Raw genomic sequence first — 19,384 nt, 5'->3', positions numbered from 1 at the left:
TGTTTTGAGTGCCCTGGGGGCCTTGCCGGTCCTCGGGTGCAAAGGCAGCTGAACCCTGTGACCTCAGCCCTGAAGCAGAGCCTGGGAAAGGAGACCACCCCCAACGCCGCCTCTTGCTTGGGAGCGTTCAGGCTCTTTGGTGAACCATCCTCTACTCACTGTTCTCTGCTCCCCCGTTGGGTGGGAAAACGAGCCCCACATGGTTACAGTCTTGGGGCTGAGAGCCCTGCCACATCCTTGTTTAGGTTAAATTTCCTTAAGAAACCAAGCACAGCCCTGAGTTAGATTTCCTAGGGTATTTCTCTGTGCTGAGTGCTTCACCGGGAAGAAAGTTAAACAGAGTACTGAGCTGATGGCAAATACATGGGACTGATTCCCCAACCTCAGCCATGGAAGGGACTTGAGGGGTTGGACCTTGGGGCCTCTCGTGCTGCCACAACCCAGATCTGCATCTTCTAGAATTCTTTGCACAACAGCAAAGGACTGTTGCTGTTGTGAGGACTTTCTTTACTCCCACCCTCATGCCCTGAGCAAGGCAGATGTTTACTTCCAGCACTAGAAGAAGGAGGGGGTGAGGGCAGAGATGGGAGGAATGCTGACCATAGCTAACCTAAGTCAGATCACCAGGCTGGCCGCTAGCCAGGCTCTGCATCGCCCTCTGCAGATAGCATAGGCAAAAAGCTGGGTCTTTGCGCCCTGCTCTCTAGCTTAAAGTTCTGATTCAAGGCTCAGTCATTCCCCCTTTGATGCTATTATTAATCATCCCTTTGCAGAGGAGGTGACTTGTTTAGACAACAAAAGGAACTTGAGATGGACCCTTACCTAGGGGTTCTCAGAACTGAAGGAGGTTCATTAATTTCTCTCCACCTCAGTTTCTTCATTCAAAAAAGTAGGCATAATTATATTTGGCATTCAGGATTTTTTTTTAATTAGAAATGATATATACCTGGCACAATGCTTGGAAACTGCTACCCCCATAAGAAAGGGTTGCTACTGCTATTACTGTTATCCCTGCCTCAGGGTATGTGTTTTTGATCTGGGCTGTGAGTTTGAGAGCTAAGATTGTGTGCATGGCTGATGGCAATGACAGTGCCTGACACAGAGGAGGTGTGCAATCAATGAATAAGTCTGGAATTTGAGCATGGGACATCAGCCCCACCAGGAAATAAGAGTCCACATGCAATTACCTTCTCTATTTCCTGGGTCGGTAGTTCTCAAATTCTTTGTGTTCTGGACACATCTGATGGGACTGATACATTCAGACAGCTGTGAGTCAGCAGTAATTGCCACTCAATCCCTGCTATGGAAGAACGATGTCTCCCAATATCTATGAAAGCAACCACTGTGGTCCCACCATGTATTTGGATGCCCTTTGTCATTATGGTTGGGGGGTAGAATGTTTACTGCCCTGACCTCCCCAACTAACGTACGCAAGAAGAATTCTCACATATCCACTTAACCACTGTATTTCTTGGCCACTGGTTTGATAAAACACACCTTTTACCTTTTCCCAGCATTTCAGGTTGTAGCCATGGTATGTTGGCCTGCAGGTCTCAGGAAGGCGCTTCAATTGCCCTTGGAATTCCAGGATTTAGCTTTGCAGTCTCTATTTGTCAACAATCTCAAAGGCCCTTGACATATAGTCATTTGTAATTTTGCAAAGATGTCAATTTTTAGAAATTAGTTTATTATGGACTTCCCTGGTGGCGCAGTGGTTGAGAATCCACCTGCCAATGCAGGGGACACGGGTTCAAGCCCTGCTCTGGGCCGATCCCACATGCTGTGGAGCAACTAATTCTGTGCGCCACAACTACAGAGCCTGCTCTCTAGAGCCTGCGAGCCACAACTACTGAGCCTGCGTACCACAACTACTTAAGCCCATGCGCCTAGAGCACGTGCTGCAGAACAAGAGAAGCCACTGCAATGAGAAGCCTGCACAATGCAATGAAGAGTAGCCCCCACTCACCGCAACTAGAGAAAGCCCGCTCACAGCAAAGAAAACCCAATGCAGCCAAAAATGAATAAATAAATAATGTTAAAATAATTAAACTATTAAAAAATTAGTTTATTATACAAGTAATATATGAGTGTATATATATATTGCAAAATGCTTATATAGTTGAGAAGTACACAAAGAAAACGTGTAGAAGTCTTCCTTTATTTGTATCAGTCAGAGTAGGCCACGTTATACTGCAGTAACAAACACCCCCAAAATCTCAGTGGCTTATAGCAACAAATGTTTATTTCTTGTTCACACTACATGTTTATCACGAGTTGGCTACAAGCTCTGCTTATTGCCTTTTTCACACCAGAACCAAAGCTGATGGAAAAACCTAGCCTCTATCTGGAACACTGTCAATCTGGCAGAAAGAAAAAGACAAGACAAATGAGGCCCTGACTTCTACAACTTAGCACAAAAGTGATCAACATCTCTTCTTTGGCCAAAGCAAGTCACATGGCCATTCCCAAGGTCAACAGTGTGGAGATATATCCTACAGAGAGGAGCGCAGCTGGGAAAGAAACTGGAAAGTTTGGTGAACAAGAAGACATCTCCCACTACCTCCTCCTAGGACAACTTCCCTCCCAGAGGTAACTGCTGTCAGCACTTCAGTCCCCTTTCTTATGTATTTGCCTAAGTGTGTGTGTGTGTGTGTATGAACATATATATACACATAAATGTAGAATATTCACATGCTGTTCTGCAGCTTGCTCTGTTCATTTAATCTACCTCAGAGACCTTTCCATGTCAGTACATATAAGCCTACCCGACTCCTTCTAACAACTATATGGCATTTCATGCCATAATATATTTAAATTCTTGGTGTACTTTTGGATCTTTTCAAAATTTTTTTCTATTACAAATAATGTGATGTCCTTATGCACATGTCTGTGCACATGTGTATTTCTGAATAATAGGTTTCTAGAAATTAATTGTTAAAGTAGAGCATGTGTGCATCACCATTTCTAATAGATACCACCAATTTGCCTGGAAAAATGCCTCATCAATGTACACAGACATCAGCAATATGCCTGATTTCCCAAATCCTCAACAACTCTTAATATTATTAAACTTTTTGTTGATCTGATAAGTTTTTTAAATGGTTGTTCATTGTTTTAATGCATATAGTGCATTTTCTTGTTTGTTGGTGAGGTCGATTGTATTTATTGGCTAATTTCACAGTTTTTTCTTTTGTGAGTTGTCTGTTTCCCTTCTTCACCCATTCTCTAGTGGTTGTTTATTCTTTCACATTTGAATATGTAGAATTATAGTTTTTCTCAATATTAATCCTTTGTACTACTGCTTGTGAATATGAGTATCTTTCATTTACCATCAGGAACCTTCCTAAAAGCCAGACACAGAGTGAAAATATTAACCGGTAGCCCCTTTTTTGCTAATCCATCACTACCAACCGGTTTCCTAAAACAAAGAGAAAGTCAGTAAACGTAACAAATTACTTAGTATGTCAGATGTAGAAAACATTGCTTCCTGTTGACCACACAGTGACTGACTTTTAACAGACATTTGCATGTGTGCAGCCGCACGGCCGGCCTCTCAGCACCGTCAACATCTGACTCTCATCCCTTTGTTGACATTCTGCCTCTTCAAAACATCTGCATATGATTCTGAAATTCCTCCAGTTATATTTGGAAAGTAACTAAAGAATTCCTGCCCCCTCCACCATAAATATATTACTTTGTTTAAAATGTTATATTGAGTTTGGGAGATGTACAAATAAAGTTTTCTATATAAATCTAGGCCCTAAACATGTTACATTGGAGAGGTATGTATGCTTTATGAAATCTGAGTGTTGATAAAGAGGGATTCTACTGAGAAAAGATTGCTAGGGAGGCAGCTTGTGAGGTGTATCTCTATTTGCTTCCAGTTTGGCCATTTAGTTTTGTTTTGTTTTTTTAAATTTATTTATTTATTTATTTATGGCTGTGTTAGGTCTTCATTTCTGTGCGAGGGCTTTCTCTAGTTGTGGCAAGCGGGGGCCACTCTTCATCGCGGTGCGCGGGCCTCTCACTATCGCGGCCTCTCTTGTTGCGGAGCACAGGCTCCAGACGCGCAGGCTCAGCAATTGCGGCTCACGGGCCCAGCTGCTCCGTGGCATGTGGGATCTTCCCGGACCAGGGCTCGAACCCGTGTCTCCTGCATTGGCAGGCAGACTCTCAACCACTGCGCCACCAGGGAAGCCCGGCCATTTAGTTTTTAATTTTGTTTTTGGCTTTTTTTTCCCAACTTTATTGAGATATAATTGGCATATAACATTGTGTAGGTTTATGATGTACAATGTGATGATTCAATATGTAATACATTGAAAAATGTTCATCACAATCCATCACCTCATGAAAATATCTTATGTGTGTATGTGTGTGGTAAGAACATTTAAGATCTACTCTCTTAGCAGCTTTCAAGTGTACAATACAGTATTGTTACCTATAGTCACCATGCTGTACATGAGGTCCACAGAACTTATTCATCTTGTAACTGGAGTTTGTACCCTTTGATCAACATCTCCCCACATCCACATTTGCCCCTGGCAATCACCATCCCACTGTTTCTATGAGTTTGGCTTTTTAAGATCCTACATATAAGTGAGATCATCCACTATTTGTCTTTCTCTGTCTGACTTATTTCACTTAGCATAATGCCCTCAAGGTCCACCCATGTTTTCGATTTCCTTCTTTTTTTATGGCTGAAGAATATATATATACCATATTTTCTTTATGCATTCATCCCTCAAACAAACTTAGGTTATTTCCAAGTCTTAGCTCTTGTGAGTAATGCTGCAGTGACTATGGGAGTGTGGATATCTCTTGGAGATAGTAATTTCATTTCACTTAAATATATACCCAGAAGTGGAATTGCTGGATTATAGGATAGTTCTAGTTTTAATGTTTTGGGGAAACTTCATAGTGTTTTCCACTGTGGCTGTGCCATTGTTTTTCATTTTGTTCATGGCATTTTTTTAGTCGCACAGTTCGCCATTTTCATGCAATCAAATCTCAGTTATTTTTATTTAATATTTCTGGATCTGAAGTCTTGCTTTAAGAAGGCTTTTCCTAACTCAGGATTTCTTTTTGAAATTATCCTATATATACAGATATTTTAAAGTTGTTAGTTTTGTTTTTTGTTTAGCTCTTTAATCATAAGGAATTAATTATTGGATAAGATGTGAGGTGGGGTAGAGAAGGCTAGGCTACCTTTTCTCTGCCCTGAAGCAGGTAGCATATCAACCCAATACCATTTATTGGATATTTCCTTCTTTCTCCAACTGGTTTGAAATGTACCATGAATTAAATTCTCAGCATTAAAAAAAAAGGTATTCTGTATCTTAAGGCATCAGATTTTATGGTGGAGCTGGTGTACAGGCGTGCAAATCTCAGGGAGCATGAGGTTAATTACAGCATCCGTGGATCAACACAGGCATTCCCTGCACATTGTAATTATTCTCACAAACGTAAAAACTTTCTTATGTGTGACAAGCGATTCTGATAGCCAGACAGCTGCTAATGATGCATGTCAAGGTGTTACCGACTTGGGTCCTTGGACTCTTTAATCAATAGAAATTGATAACAGGCCAGACTAGGAATTCAGGCAAGTCTTTATTGGGAGTGAAAACAAGTAACAGATTCCCTTGCTTGCTCTCTGAGGAGGGCGGGCTGGTTCCTTAAATGGGGTGAGTGTAGGGGTGGATCTGTGGGTCAGGCAGGAGGGGTGGCTTAAGTGATCTGCCCGCCCCCTTGGTGGTGCTGTGTGCAGGGATCATGTGCAGTGCCCTGCTTTTGCTCCCCACACCTAAGAAATGGCAGTTGGTTTGTGGCTTTTTTGTATCTTGTTGCTCATAATTTGTCCCAACTGCACATGCATGCAGTTATTTTTAGTCCCTTATAGTTTCTTTGTATTCTGTTGCTGGAGGAGACATTAGTCCAGGTGCAAGCACTCCGGTAAAGGGTCCCAGGTGCCAGGTCCCAGCCTATCTCAAAGGGATCTAAGAAAGTGAAAGACCATTACAAGTAACTAGAGTCCTGTAGTAATAGAATTATTAAAGTTTTTAAGGGGTTGTTTTAGTTTCTCAGTTATCCTTTAATATGTTTTACGCAGGGCCTGTTTGGGTTTGATGGTGTTCAAGAATTCAAGGATTCAATAGTTCTGGGCTGAGTCCCTGGAAACATTCAGGTTCTACTGTGCCATGAGCTTTCCTGGTTCTGGAGATTCTCCTGTAACTGGTACCACCTTGGGGCAGGAGCGGGTGAGACTTTTCCAAGTGTTTCCGTCCCCCACGTTGTGTGAGAGAGAAGGCTGCCGTCTGTGCGTCCATTTCTCACCACCAGTGGCTCCTCCTCCCATGGCAATCTGAGTGGCCCTTCTCCACACCTCAGAAATGCCTCATGCTGGTCTAGTCAGAGGAGTTTAAAGGTGCTGGTGGGGGGGTAGAGGAGTGCAGGTAGTATTCAGAGGATGGTTGACATCATACGGCAGATGCTTTGAGCCTACTGTGTCCCAGGGGGTGGACTTAGATAATTAGCAGATGAGTTGACAGTTGCCTAAAGAAAGAGAACAGAGTGCGGTAGGAAAAGGGAGTGGGTCAGAGGTCCGTCTCCTCTCCCCCCACCACATGCCCCACTGGCTCCTTTGTGTCCCAAGACAAACAGTTTCATCTACACCCTGATGGAAGATTAGATGATAACTTAAAACAAGAGGGGCTTCCTGGGCTGAGGAGACAACACTGAAAGGTTCGTGAAGAATTTGGAGAATGCCACAGCAGGTAAAGGAGTTGCTGGCTGCCAATCTGGGCCAGGGATCTCCTGGCCCTGGGCTGCCCCCCAGCCAGCCAGAAGGTGTCTTCTCATGTCTTTAGAGGGCTTCACCCCTGGAGCCCAAGCCCACTGTGCCCCAGCCAGGGTTTCTCAAACTCTTCCTACTCAGCCACCCCTTGAGGCTGGAAGCCTCAGCACAGAACCCAGGAGAGGATGAGGCATAGCCAGGCCCGCTCCAGGCAAATGCGATTTCTCTGCCGTCTCCACCTTTATCTCTAACACTGAAGCAAGTTTGTGTTCTACATCATGTATCTATGCTCGTTTTGATATAAAAGTTGTGTTTGCAATTTCATGCCTAACCTCCCCTCTCCCCTTTCCACCAGGTCCCAGTATAAAATCCAGTGCTGCTCTGTATTTCATGGGGTTCATTACAGTTGTAATTATGTTTGCCCATCATGTATTTGCTGTCTTTCCCACTAGAGTGTAAGCTCCAGGAGGGTAGTGGCCATGCCTGTCTGGCTCAGTGCATTCTCAGTGGCTGGCCAGTGCCTGTCTGTGGCCTTTAGCCTTGGTAGTTGGAGCCTTCTTACAATTAGGCACCTGTAGGTCAAGAGTCTGTTCTTCCTTTCACCAGAAGAAAGGCCTGATAACTCACAAAGGGGCTATTGTTCTCAAAGGGTCCAGGTGAGAGGAGCCATCCGTCATTGCTGGGCCCCAGCCCTGTCACAATTCCTGGCCCCCTCCCAGTGAACGTGAGACAATGACATCGTCTCAGAATATATACAAAGAACAGCCTTTCTGTAAATCTCTCTATGGAGAATTACTTTAAGCTCATTCCTACTGTATTAAGTGCATAATATCATAACTCAGAGTTTCCCAGATTTAGTTCAAGGGCATAGATGATTTGGTTAGGTATAAGATTTTTAGAAATTTTCTTGTCCAAGAAGAATTTGAAGCATGTCTTGCTGATGGTAGGAAATCAACTCAATTTGGGAGAGGAGCTGATTTTTCAAATAAGTAATTATAAATCATACCAACCTCCCTCACCTATAGGTCTAGTTCTCCCATCTCTTACATGGATTTTCTGTGACAACCCTTATCATTATCATTCTTGATATCCACAGAGCACTATTCAAAAGATATATTGGTTAAAAAATGCAGATTCCATAAAACAGCAAAGTGCTGGCTCCAAGTCTCATGTAAAGGTGTGCTTAAACAAATGAGTCCACATTTGAAGACAATGCTAAAGAAAAGTAGTAAGAAATCTGAATTGTGGGATAGTTATTTTTACCATAATTCCTTACATTTATTGACTATATATTGTGTCAGATACTAAACTGAGTTCTTTGCATGAATTGGCTTGTTTAATTCTCACAGAAACCATTTGATATAGGGAGAATTTTATTCCCATTTCATAGATGAGGAAACTGTTACTTGGGAGGGAGTACATAACTTTCCCAAGATCAGGCCTAGTGGGGAACTGGGCCAGAGCTCCGGTGCCGATTTATACCGTTCCGTGGTCCATTCTCTTACTACTGGACGTGAACAAGTGTTACCGAATCAGGTCTGGCTGCTTGCTGCTTGAAAATCAATACCCAAGAAAGATATGTTGGTAGCAAGGAAAGTTGCTTTTAATCAGAATGCTCGCAATCTGGGGAGGTGGTGGACTCAGTGTCCTCGAAAAGCATCTCCGAAGATTCTGCTCAGCCATGAAAGTTTTTAAAGGGAAAAAGGGAAGTAATCTCTGTTAATCGTGGAGATAGGGGATCAGAGTCGTTGCCATTCCCCACTGCGTGCAGGCTCGTCGACTTCTTGTGATTTTTCTTTCTATGCTATCTTGTTCACACAGTTTGTTCACAGGATTACTGAAGGGGAAACTAAGGAAGAGATCTGGTCATCTGATAATTACTTATTCTTCGTTTCTATTTCTTTGATCTACAGAAAGAACCAACAAACTAGGCAAGGTATTGGGTGATCAAAAGATTTGAAAAGGGTGCTAAGACGGGAGGTGAGTAGAGCATGGGGGCGCCTGGTTTAAGGTTAGTGACAAGACAAAAGGGTGCCTCCTGCAAAGAGCTCTTTCCTGCCAAAAGCTGCTTACACAAGCAGTAGACATCTGTGAAAAAGAAAAAGAAAGAAACTTTCACCACTTTAAGTGCCGGTTAGCTTGTGTTGCTCAATCCAGGGCCTTACAGATTTGTTTCAATGAACAAATTCATAATGATCCTTTGTAAGTGGCTCATTGGTTCATTCGTTTTTTTCAGGTGATGGAAAATCTGTTAAACGTTGCCTCTCCCCTCCAACCTCATTACAATCTCACAAAAACAATTTTCATAAGTGAGTTTGGCCCATTTCTGAATTGCTTCAAGATCCAAATTTCCGTTTGACCAGCCATCAAACAGGAAGTCCTGACTAGTGGTGCACTTTTGAACAATGTGTTGACATTTAAAGTCCCCGTTTGAGTTCCTGCTCCAGGCATTATCTCATTGCATGCATTATCTCATTTTATTCTTACAGTCACCCTCTTGGTCCCATTTTTCAGACAAGGAAACTGAGGCTCAGAGTGGATGAGCCCCAGGTCACACAGCTAGTGGACTAAGGATCTAGGTTGATCGCAGGTCTGACATCACAGTCTGAGCTTTTAACCCCTATTCTTTAGTACCTTTTCAGTGAGTGCCAGGGAGTTTGGAGATAGAGGCTGTAGTAGTTCAGGAAGATTCCACGGAGGAAGTGGAAGATGAGTTGGATTTTGAGGATTGCATTGGAAATATGAGAATTGCATTGGGGAGGGAGTAAGGCAGAAAAACAAACAGAGCAGGCTCCCTTGCTTCTGTAGAGAAGGTGAATTAGACCATTTTGTGGTTGACATTGCCAGTTAATTTTCAATTCAACACCTGCCTTGCCATTTGAACTTAATCTTATTATAGCAGATCTCTTTGCATGCCTTTTGTTTGTGCAGATTTTGCACACGGGGGTTTTTAAGTCAATCAATGAGCATCTGTGCTAAAAGGAATTATTTTTGTGTGCATAAACATAATTGACCCAATTCTTCTGTGAACCAACAAGTAAAACCTATCTAATTCCTGTCTTAGAGGTAAAGAGTGATGCAGTATAGGAAGAAAAGCCTTTACCTAACTACCTCTCTTCTGTTTCTAGTCCATTCCATGATTTCCAGGGAAATGAATTTATACTGTTTGGAGGAAAGGCTGAGATCAGCATAACTAGCCTGAATTTAGCATACAGACAGTGTCCTTGACAGTCATGCTCAATGTGCATAAATGTGCAAGGTATTCCAATAGCAGAGAGGGAACCAGCCAAGAAAGAGATTTGAACTTTAATTTCCCACACATGACATCCAGATATACCACTGTCCTTTTCTTAAATTCTGTTTTGTACCATCCCACCATGACAGTGTCTCATATAAAATATTCTTTCTCAAATATCCGGACTTCGTTTCCAAGTCATTTAATTTTCGCCAGGTTGTTGACTCTGTGTCCTTGTCTTTAAATCATCTACTTCTTTCACCATTTCCATTTTTCTTATCTTTTTTTGCAGAAAGTAATTTTTCCAAAGACATATTTCAATGCATAGAAGGGGGAAATTACTTCACTTTTATTTAGCATCTCCCGAAACTTTCTTTGTTTCAGGGAAAGCTGGAATCAAGTGACTTTCTCCTCTGTATATCTGAGCAACGCAGTTTCTCCATCTCTGTGTAAAGGTAAGCACCACTGGCGGCAGCCATCTAGCCATTGTTGGGTGGGACCAAACCTACTATCAGCTCCAGCAGATAGCCCTGATTGGTCTAGGCTACTGTCAGCTCCAGCAGATAGCCCTGATTGGTCTAGGCTACTGGAGGCCCAATTGTCATGGTCACAAGGTTTGGTTCAGGGATGAGCCAGTCAGTGCAAAGCTTTGAGCTGCTGTTGGTTGACTGTGAGAGACAAACTCTCCTGTCACGTGAGAACAAGAGAGCGTGAAATCCTTCTACGATCACCAGGAAGTTAGCCCTAGGAGGCAACGAACATTGGGTATAAAAGAGAAGAGAGGTAGAAAGAAACTGAGTCTTCACATCATTGTAGCCATCAGTACAGTCCATTTACCTCTATGCTCCCAGTTAGCCGATAAATCCCTTCTTGTTTGTGAATTCCAATTAGGTTTTCTGTCACTTGCAGCCAAAACCCTTTTATCTGATACACCCGACTACTGGGCAGTGGAACTAAAACACAATATTACACCTCAAAATGCAGTTTATCCAGTCTAACCATCTAACAGTAGAGTACTGGAAAATTAAATTGCATTCGATGGTGATATATTAGCCAGGACAGACTAGGCTGTTATAAATAGAAATGACAGTCACATAACAATAGGAAACAAGTGTTCCTGGTCAGCAGCTGGCTTTCTTCTGCATGGTTTCATTGGTTTTTCAGGAACCTGGGTTCCTTCCATCTTTTGGCTCCCCCATCGCTTAGGACCTTGTCATCACCCTTATCAAGCTGGCGGAAGGGAAAGGAGGATGAGGTGGGCACCACTGCTTTTTAAAAGCCTTGGCCTAGAAATGGGACAAACTCTTTACACCCTCTCTTGGCAAAAACTAGTCACGTGGGCACATCTAACTGCAAAGGAACCCAGGAAGAGGAAGTGGATTTTTGGTAACTAGTTCCTAGTCTTGGCCTAGATAGAATACTTTAGGAGACTATTAAATACGTGGGAAAATGCCAGCAGAGCATTGTGCATAGTATGAGCCCAGGTTTTCTAAGGTCCCAGTCTCTAAGGTTCTAAGGTCCCACATAGCGTAAGCTATGTCTCTTTCTGCTCCAGCCCTGTTGCCAGGCTCCGCTCTTGCTCTTTTCCAGCCGTGTTGGTACATTCACGATGTTCTCTATAGCAAACCCACCCCACCATACCCTGATGAGCAATATGGATGTCACTGAAGTTCTTGGAGGAAGACAGAAATGTAATCAAATTCCTCCATGGATATCTGTTCTTTGCTCCAAAATTCTCTTCCCTTGTAGCACACTCACCTCACTTGTTCCTCTTCTCGTCCACATGCTTCTCGGCCACATGCTTCCCTTTCGCCATCTCCAGCCCCTGAAAGTGTCCTCATTGAGCAGTTGGCTCTTGCCCTTTGTTATATGTCCACTCAGCAAAACAAAAACCTGATATTAAGCCTAAAACCAAACAAGATATTTTTACCTCCAGCATACCCCTCAGGGAACTTAGCAGATCATTCACTGAACAAAAAAGGTCTCTTCTTGGGGCAGGGCTGGGTGGGGAGTTGCTAAATAAGGAAATGAATTTCGTTTTTTTAAATTTTATTTTATTTTATTTATTTATTTATGGCTGTGCTGGGTCTTCATTTCTGCGCGAGGGTTTTCTCTAGTTGCGGCAAGTGGGGGCCACTCTTCATCGCGGTGCGCGGGCCTCTCACTATCGCGGCCTCTCTTGTTGCGGAGCACAGGCTCCAGATGCGCAGGCTCAGTAATTGTGGCTCACGGGCCTAGTTTCTCCGCGGCATGTGGGATCTTCCCAGACCAGGGCTCGAACCCGCGTCCCCTGCATTGGCAGGCAGACTCTCAACCACTGCGCCACCAGGGAAGCCCAAGGAAATGATTTTTTGCCATAAAAATTCATTTACATAGAAAAAAAGACTGGAAGGATATTCCCAAAATGTTAACAGTGTTTATCTCTAGGTAACTGGATTGCAAGTGGTTTTTTCCTCTTGTGTGTTCCTGTACTTTAATTTCTGTTTCCCTATCTTTCAAATTTTCTAAAGTACATGATGTAGTTCTTTAATCTGAAAGAAAAAAAGTAAAGAAAATTGTCTTTTGCTCAATTTTACTTATCAGTAGGGAAATGCAAATCAAAACCACAGTGAGATACCACTTCATACCTATTAGGAGGGCAATTATGGAAAAAAAAAAACAGAACAGAAAATAACAAGTGTTGGCAAGGATGCAGAGAAATTAGAACCTTTGTGCATGTTGGTGGCAATGTAAAATGGTGCTGCCACTGTGGAAAACAGTATGGTGGTTTCTCAAAAAATTAAATATAGGATTTATCATATGATCCAGCAATTCCACTTCTGGGTTTATACCCCAAAGAACTGAAAGCAGGGTCTTGAAGAGATAATTGTTCAGCCATGTTCATAGCAGCATTATTCACAATATCCAAGAGATGAAAGCTACCCACATGTCCATCAACGAATGAATAAATGAAATGTGGCATATACATATGATGAAATATTATTCAGCTTTAAAAGGAAGGAAATTCTGACACATGCACACGGATGAACCTTGAGGAATTATGCCAAGAGAAATAAGGAGTCACAAAAAGACAAATATTGTATAATTCCACTTATGTGAGTATGTAGAGTGGTCAAATTCACAGAGACAGAAAGTAATATGGTGGTTGCCAGGGCTAGGGGAAGCAGGGACGGTGTGTTAGCGTTTAATGGGTGTAGAGTTTTAGATGGGAAAGGTGAAAATGTTCTAGAGATGGATGGTGGTGATGGTTGCAGAACAGTGTGAATGTACTTAGTGCCACTGAACTGTACACTTAAAAGTGGTTAACATGGTAAATTTTATGGTATGTATATTTTTCATAATTTTTTTAAAAAAAGAATTTATCTTTCCATAGGCAATTTTACAAGAATTTTTGACTTGGATAGCTTGTGATCTCTTTTGAAAACCAGATATTTCCCTAGTTTGGGCTTTCCACCTACACAGTATGCCTTTTTATATGAATTTGTAAAAAAGAAGAAATACTCATTTTACCAGTATTACATAAGGCTCAGGGGTTTAATAAGATATGGCTTCTCTTCAAGGATTTGCCATCTAATAAGTGGGAAAGACAGGTAAGCAATTAACTACAATCCACAGGGAAGTGCAATAGTGGCCAAGTGTAGAGATACAAGCAGTGAATTCTGCCTGGGTAGTTAAAGAGGCTTTTCAGAGAAAGAGGTGTTTAAACTGGACTTTGAAAAACCCTTATGAATTTACTCATGAAAAAGATGGGATGAACATGGGGGACACACTGGAAAGTGACATAGAGACGGGGGACAGCACTGAGACAGGAGGAAATCAGTCACCCCAGTCTTAGGGCATCATGGGACACTGAACACACCTGGCTGAATGCCAGCAGGGGGGCAAGCTCAGGCCTGGACGTGGCAGCGTTGTCTTTCCTGGGGAGATGACCCAGGATGTGGGCTGAACTCAGAAAGCAAAGTCCAAGCCAGCCATGTGTCAGGACCAGAGCTGAGACCTTGGCTGGCTCGGTGGTGTGATTCTAGAGGGACATGGAGCATGCTGGAGCTTCCTGTGCAAACAGGGGAATGGCTCCCTGCATGTTGGTGCCTGATTGTGTGCAGCTGTTGGTTTTGCAGTCTGACAAGGAACGGAGTAGCAGTGCTTTTCATTAACTGCAAAAGCTTATGTAATATTTCTTGTCGGCATCTTGGACTTGGCCGTTCTGCAGCACGTCTCCCCCCAGTACCCACACACATGGACTTGCGTGGGGCAGTGGAGTGCAAATGGTGCACAGCTGTACAACCAGTGCCTTGGCCCCGGCAGGGGGAGAACAGAGCGTGCTTGTGAGCTGGAAATCCGTGGGTGCTGTGTCAGTCATTCTGAGTCGTGGGATTGGTGGTGGGGGGGAAATCAGCTTGCGAGAAGGAGACAGAGGGCGTGTAGAATTACACGTCTTGGACCTGGAAGATCATCAAGATCAACTCATTCGCTAGTTTATTGTCGATCGGTGTGGGTCACTCTTGTCACTGCAGCTGTTTCTGCTCTTTGAATTCTCTGCCGTGTGCCGGTCCCTGCCTTCTGTTGGGCACTTCTATTTCCGGCAACCACAAAGATGGTCTTTACGGCTCCCCTCTGCATCCCCAGGCTCCCCTAAGAGGAACTTTACCCCTGCTCCCAAGGCCACAGAAGTGTCCAGGATCCATGAGCGTCCACAGCCACATCTCATCTGGCCATGGCAGGAGCACAGAGTATAGGGGACGGGCCATGTGGAGAATCCTGCAAATGTACCCTGTCTCATTTTCTAAGTTCCCAGGATTCTATCACCTACCTGGGGTCAGACCTTGACTCTCTTACCCAAACAGCACATAAACCTCTACCCTCTTCCCTTCTTGGAAGCCTCCTTAATTCCCCAGGTGGGCCTGACTCACAAAGAGCTGGAAATTCCCTGCCTGGGGTCAGGATACCCAGGTCTGGGAACACAAAGCCCTGGCTGCCTTTCCTGGAAGGGAAAGGGGGAAATTATCTTTCCATTGTTTTTTGCTGATAGGTCAGAATAGCACAAAAGATAAGCTATGATTAATTTCTCAATATCTCACCTTGTTGCACATGGATGGTCTCATTCACCTGAACACCTGGAGGCAGGTGAGCTGGGCTCACTCATCTGATACCATAATGTCAAGTGGAGCCGTTGGCCCTACCACCTGGTAGTCTGTTCATGGGTCTTTCTTGACTCCCCAAGATGTAACTGCTGGACACTTTTGGGTGGGCCACTGATTGCTCCTTCATTTCCTTTAATTTACATTCACAGCTGCCCCTAGGTGGCACCTCCCATCTCATCCCAGCTCTGTCTCCTGTTCACTCCTAGACATTCTCCTGCATCCCTAGGCACAAAGACCCAGGGAATCTGATCTGGTTTTAAGGCAGAGTCCCACTGATATAGCAGGACCTAACCCTAGCAAAGCAGTGACTGAGGGTTGGGAATCTAAGGTATGAACCCTCCATACTTTCATACAATTCTAAAACTACTTTTGAACTAGGAATCCTGGCACTTCTGACCCAGAGGAGTACTGCCATTTGTGACAAGCCAGCTGTCCCCAGGCCCAGGTCAAGAAACCCTGGGATCAAATGGCCTGAACTCCGCTAAATGGACAAGGCCCTTCTTTTCCGGAATTTGAAACGATTAACTGGCTCAATGGAGGCACTTTTCTTTGTTCACTGAAGGAAGGGCCTTGTTGGTTGGCTTTTTCTAGAGTGTTCTTTAAGGAAGTTTCCCACCTTCCAGATTCTATATATTTGATTTTCCATCTTGTCTGGGTTCCTAGGAAAGCTGAAGCCTTCCCTCTGATGTCCAAATGCAGGGAACTGACAAGCTCTTTACGCTGGAAGATTTGCTAACATCGGGGCCACTCCTTAGGCATCCTTTTCCAGCCCCTCCCAACAATCTCTGAGCCTGAACTCCACTTCACGTCTGGTGTCTGGGATGTATGTCAGCACGTTTAAAGCTTCTTCTGCATGTCAGCTCCTGCCCTCCTTTCCCAGGTCTGGAAACTACGTCCTTTTACCTCCTCCTGGCTGTAGCCCCCAAAGAGTTGGAGGGCATGTCACCGTGCCTGCTGCAGCAGCCTATGTGTACGAACAGATATAGCATCCAACGATCTGATTTATGTTTTCCAGATTTACCGCATCACTCGCATACCCAGGCCGGCTGATATTTTAGGAGCGTGAATCAGAGTGTCTGGCATGGCTCCCTCTGCAGACGAGCTCCGGCTGCAGGCATAATGAAGTTGGGAGGGGGGAAGAACTCTACTTACCGGGGAGGCAATGTGTGTCAGTAACAAGTCTGCCTGGCAACAGCACTAGGAGAGATCCCAGGCCCCAAGATCAGAGCCAGCATCTCCACACTGGTGGAGAAGCATCACGCTGCACAATTTTCCTCCTTGGTGGGCTGACTACCCTCTTTATAAAAAAAAAAAAAAGGAAAATAAGTGTTTTGTACATGCATTCTCCCAAAGATATCCCCTAACTTGCCATCAAACAGGGAGACTGCAATAAACTGAAATGTCACCGGGCTGGGTCTGTCCACGGAGATGTTATACATGAATAATAAGAAACGAGTTTCTGCAATACAGTGAGAGGCAGGAAGATGAAGCTGAAAGAAGCAGAGCTAACTGACTCTCTGCGACTCAGTGTAGGACTCTGCTTAGGGAGTAGGGCTCAAGGCTAGGGACACAGGGAAATATTCCTCTATTTTTTTCCTAAGCTTTTAGGCATGTGCTGCTAAATATAGAGTTTCCTATTTCTCAAGGAGTCTATTCAGAATGAGGGAGAAAGTGGAACAAGGACTGATCTAGACATCTGCACATGTGGGGCTACGTCAAGAGCAGTGGTTCTTTTTCACCTCTGGATCCCAATGCCTAGAGCAACAATAGACACCAGGTTGCAGCCTCATACAGGTGTGTTGAGCCAAACCTGGACCTGGCTCTGTTTGTACTTTGAGTGCCCTTGAGTGTATCTCTTTGCCCTTCCAGGCATCCTTTTTACCATCTGGAGAATGAACCGATGATCTCTTAGGGATTGTCCCAGGTCCAACATTCTAGGGTCTCAAGATCAAAAGTGGTCTTACAATTTTTAAAAAGCAGGGAATTAAAAATGTTCCCATAAATGTTTATATCTCAAATGCCTGATCTTCAGGTTCTGCTTTATTATCACAGTGTGTGCACACAACTGTTCAGGCTTGAATGTTCCCATGAATACATCATTCAGTGGTATCTGGGATACATTTACATTTTTAGCATCAGTGTAATTCTATTTGGTTTTATGCCATGGGAAGTTCAAGCCTGATTCAATTACGGGGTTTCACAAAATGAGTTTTTAAAAAGGAAAGACAGTGCATTGCACATGTTATACCATTGTCCTTTGCATTGTTATCCAATCAGGCATGTTGGGGGTGGCTCATGCTTCGGTCCAAGAATCTGTTAGCAATCCATAAAGTTGAATATTTTACTATCTTATTTGGAAACATGGAATTTAAGAGCTGGAATGGACCTTCGAGGTAGGCAGGCATCACCTACTAAAATAAGGGCAGGGAACTTTGCGTGCACTTTTGCATACCTCTCACCTCCTAATGTAGCTTTCATATTGTTGGCCTGAAAAACTGAACAGAAAAAGCCCTGGTTGCTAAACCTGGGAATGAGGAGGGGTTTGGGAGCATCAAACAGAACTGCATGCAATCTGAGAGTGCTTCCCTTTCTATCAAAAACAGCCATAGCAAGATTGCAATTCCTGTCTGTCAGAGAAGGGGCAAAGGTAACCGTGCAGAACTGCACAGAGGGAGAATTCTTCCCAGGTAACAGCTGCAGCTGGCTTTTTCCATAAAGTACACACTGAAAAGAAGCAACCCTCCGTGGAAATAGAGTTGAAGTCAACTCAGACTTAACAGGGGGAACACTGAGTCAGTTCAGCCCGACTGAGGCATTATAGCAGTTGGATAAAACCTCTGGTCTGAGTAAGCAGACATGGTAGCTGTAGAACCCAGAAGGGAAATTCAAACCAAAAAGGATGAGAAGCAAAAGTCCTGAGGTCACCCAAGTGAGGTATGAGATGAGAGGGGAAATCACAGGGACATTTTCCTAAGTCCTACTGAGGCCATGTAGTTGCAGGGAGACCCCTAGTCTTAACTGGTGAGAAGTGTAAGCTGTAATGGAGAAGGCAGGTCTCACGGTCAAGCCTGAGGACGAGGGGAAGTTGAATACTGGAGACTGAAAAAAGAAGTCAAAGGCAAGCTGGAAGAACTGAGGGAAGGGAAGGGTCAAAGCAGCAAATTCAGAACAAAGACAGTGAGTCTTAAATTTCTGGAGTTCTTTTATATGATGCTTGATCCATGGCTAGGGTGACCATTTAGAGGAACTACTTAGAGGTTTGGACAAATAAGAGGATCCAAACAGGATCGTAACAAAATTATTTCCTTTAGACAATGTCCTTAAATATTAGAAGTTAATACCAGAACCACAATCTATATGTATCTATCTTCATTTTATTTTGGCTACAAGCAATGTTACCCCAAAACTGGGTTCATCTTTTGGTGGATGTCAAGCCAAGAGACAAAACGGAGCCAAAGATCGGGAGAAGGCAGTATTTATTACTTGCAGCAAGTAAGGAAAACACCGGGGAAATTTTAAGCTAAGGGTACATGCATATTCTTGAAGGGGTTTGGGCAGTATATGCATATTCATGAAGGGGCTTGAGCAGAGGAGAATTCAGCATTGAATTGGGGCAGAGGTTGACAGAGTCTAAGCTTTAGTTGATTGAAGTCATAAGGGTCAGAAAAGGTCAATGTCATCATTCCTTAGGTCCTGACCAGACTGGGGTCTCATTAAGCAGTTACCATCCTCCACCTAGGTAGGGACCTTAGTTCCTGAAGAACTCAAAGATGTGTATCAGATTGTGATGTATATCGCCTGAGGAGGAACTAGGATTCTGTTTCATTGCTGAACTATTGTTTCTTGACTGCTTTTCATTCCTTTGTTCCCTAAAGGTCATTAATTACTGAGACCTCCTCAAGGACAAGCATTGTGGCCAGGCTCAGATCACAAAATGGCTTCTCTTATGTCAAGAAAGCCATGACTGGTTCTCTTTCTCTGGGCACCCCCCCCCCGCCCCCATCTACTAACAGTAACAGAAAACCCGGCAGAAAGGAGTTTGAACCATAAGGAACAGTTATTGTCTCATAGAACAGGAAGTTAGGTGAGATAGGGCAGTTCCAGGGTTCTTCCAATCAGGGTCCCCATGCCTCCTGCAAGAACCCAATTCTTTCCATCTTTCACCTCCCCCATCCTCAAAGTGGTGTCCTCTTAGGATGGCTCTCCTCATGGCTT

General features: G+C 43.7%; 1 protein-coding gene across 2 annotated transcripts in view; it reads left to right on the top strand.

Annotated features, from left to right (window-relative positions):
• Positions 1-19,384, top strand: part of PCNX1 (pecanex 1) — a 499,400-nt gene that overhangs the window by 246,900 nt on the left and 233,116 nt on the right. For both annotated transcript variants that reach the window (XR_014261020.1, XR_014261021.1), the window contains exons 40-41: positions 2,313-2,589; positions 10,413-10,483. The gene's annotated coding sequence lies outside the window, so the exon portion shown is untranslated. The remainder of the gene's footprint in view (positions 1-2,312; positions 2,590-10,412; positions 10,484-19,384) is intronic.

This window comes from Balaenoptera physalus (genome assembly GCF_965194825.1).
Source record: "Balaenoptera physalus genome assembly, chromosome: 2".
Lineage (NCBI taxonomy): Eukaryota > Metazoa > Chordata > Mammalia > Artiodactyla > Balaenopteridae > Balaenoptera > Balaenoptera physalus.
The sequence above is the reverse complement of the archived record's forward strand: the minus strand, read 5'-3'. Positions and strand labels throughout refer to the sequence as shown.